At 76.5% G+C, this 2,500-nt stretch overlaps 1 non-coding gene across 1 annotated transcript; it reads right to left on the reverse strand.

Moving 5' to 3' along the window:
* Positions 1–743: 743 nt before the first annotated feature.
* On the reverse strand, positions 744–896 carry LOC130266371 (5.8S ribosomal RNA). Its single transcript, XR_008842856.1, has one exon. It is a non-coding gene; the product is annotated as a 5.8S ribosomal RNA (ribosomal RNA).
* Positions 897–2,500: the final 1,604 nt, after the last annotated feature.

A 2,500-nucleotide genomic window follows, 5' to 3' on the forward strand; every position in this document is an offset into this window, starting at 1 on the left:
ATCCCGGAGACGAGAACCGAAGAGGAGCGCGGCAGAGACGGCCCTGACGAGGGACCCGGCCGGCCGTGCGGCTTCGCGGCGGCCTCGGCGGAGAGACGGAGAGAAAAGGCGACGGGCTCGCCGACGCGCCGGGGACCGCCACAGAGGACTCGGGGAAGGAGGAGCGGGTTACGACCCCCGTCCCCGGCGCTCGCGCCTCGCGTGCGCGCGGCAGCACACGGCACGGTACCCCCGCGGTACCCACCCGCAGACAGCCGCCCGCACGGGGGTGGAGCCCGGGGGCGAGGCCCGCGCCTCGCCTCCCCTTTCTCGCCCTCTCTCGGACCACGGCGGCGTCTTCGAGACGCCGTCTTCTCTCTCGCTCTCGCCCCGGCCGCCGCCGCCGCACCGCGCGGCACGGCCCCGGCAAGGACGAGCTCCGCCCCAGCGGCTCGTTCCGGGAGCGGGGAGCTACGGAGCGCTCCCCGAGTCTGCATTTAGGGGGACGAAGGCCCTGCGCGGAAGCAGCGGCGACGACGACCGCGACGACGACGAAGCCCCGCCGGGCCGCAGGGAAAGAGGGCCGAGGCCGCCGAGGGAAACGCTTCCCTCGCCGAACCCCCGGACACCGCCTTCCCTCCGGGCACCGGCCGGGACGACGCCGCCGCCGCCGCCGCCGCCGCCGCCTTCCGCGGGCAACGGACCTGCGAGGCGACCCCAGCCGCGCCGCCGGGGGGGCCCCCGGGCGGCGATTGATCGTCACGCGACGCTCAGACAGGCGTAGCCCCGGGAGGAACCCGGGGCCGCAAGTGCGTTCGAAGTGTCGATGATCAATGTGTCCTGCAATTCACATTAATTCTCGCAGCTAGCTGCGTTCTTCATCGACGCACGAGCCGAGTGATCCACCGCTAAGAGTTGTCTGGCTTTCGGCACCGACCCCGCACGCGCGGAGGGGCCGGGACCGCTCGCGCGGAGCGGCCCCCTTCGTTTTGGCAAGGACGCGCGCCCCACGCGCCCCGCCTCGACCGTACGAGCACAACGACAAACGGAGGAGGGGAAAAAAAGCGAAAACCCCACGTTTCGCTCCGAAGCTCGGCAAAAAGGCGGGGGGGCCCGCGCCCCCGACCGCCTCCCCCCGCAAGGGGAGACGCCGCCTCGGCATGCCCTTGTCTCTTCGGAGGCGGCCCAGGCGCCCGGGCTCGGCCCGACCTCCGCACGGAGAAGCAACGCGACGGACCGGCCGAGGGACGGCGGCCCGCCCGGCCTCGCTCACGGGAACAACACGCCTTCGCGGCCGCGGGGGCGCGACCGCCGGCCCCCGCTCACGCTCGCAACCTTCGCCTTGACCGACGGCCGCGGACTCGCGGAACGCCGCCGCGCCAACCGCGCGGCCGGGCTCTCTTCCCAGCGGCCTTACAACGCCCGGAGACGCCGCGCGGCGACTACCGATCCACCGGAGCAACCCCTGCGCGGGACCGCTTCCCACCGCCCTAAGGGCGAAAGTCCGGCGGGGGCCGCACTCCGAACGCGCAACCGGGGGGTAACCCGGGAGGCGGGGCCGCCCCCGAGACCCGAGCCGGCGTCGCGAGCGCCGGAGGCCTGCCGGTCGGCAAGACCCACCGCCGCCGGGGCCGCACTCCCGGGACCGCCGCCGCTTCGCACCGTCGGGAACTCCCTTCCCGCGGGCTCGCGCCCAGCGGCAGGCGTACAGCGGCTGAGCCGGGGGGCTACGCCCGCTCCCCTCGTTTCCACTCGGGGACCGGACGGGGAAGCGCCCCCGCGGCCGCCCCCGCACGCCTACCTTCGGCCCACACGCGGCCGGAGAAGGGCAACGGGGAAGCGACGGACGGAGCCCGGGCCGGGACGGCCGCCGGCGACGGCGGGCGCCTTCCGGCAGACCATCCCCCGGGGGGGACACTCGTCCGAGCGGCGACGCCGCCGCACTCGGCACGGGGGTCCGCAACCCGCACTCGCCGGGCCTCCGGTGACGACGGAGGGGGACCGCCGAGCGCTCACCCCCGGGAGGAAGGAGCGGTCGAGACACAGCGATGGCCGGTGGGCGGCACTCGCCGGCGGGCCTTCGAGGAGAAGGCCGTCGAGGGAAGAGAGGCACGGTCGCGGCCTGACGCGGCGCCGCACGCGAGGCCGCGGCGGCGGCCAAGAGGCGAGAGCGCGGCGGGCCCCGGCGGCCGCAACCCCGCAGCCGAGGTAGGGCAGAGGGCACGCGCCCTCTGCCGGCGTCGCCCCGTGTCGAGAGGCGAGCGGGTCGGCCCCGCGGCCGGATCGCGCGCCGCGGCCTCTCCGCCGAGACCGGGGCCGCAGAGAGGGGGGGGCAGGGCGCCCCTCCCTGGCGCGGCACGGGTGCCCCCCCCGCGCGCGGGCGCGCGGCGGGACGCCGGCGAACGAGAGCGGGACAGAGCGCGGCCCGGTCGCGACGGACACCATCGCGGGGGATCGGCGGGAGTAGCTCCCCACCCCCGGATGGCGCCGCGCGCCACCGGCCCGGCAACACCCGCTGCCG

Source organism: Oenanthe melanoleuca, unplaced genomic scaffold, assembly GCF_029582105.1.
Source record: "Oenanthe melanoleuca isolate GR-GAL-2019-014 unplaced genomic scaffold, OMel1.0 S025, whole genome shotgun sequence".
Taxonomy (NCBI): Eukaryota; Metazoa; Chordata; class Aves; order Passeriformes; family Muscicapidae; genus Oenanthe; species Oenanthe melanoleuca.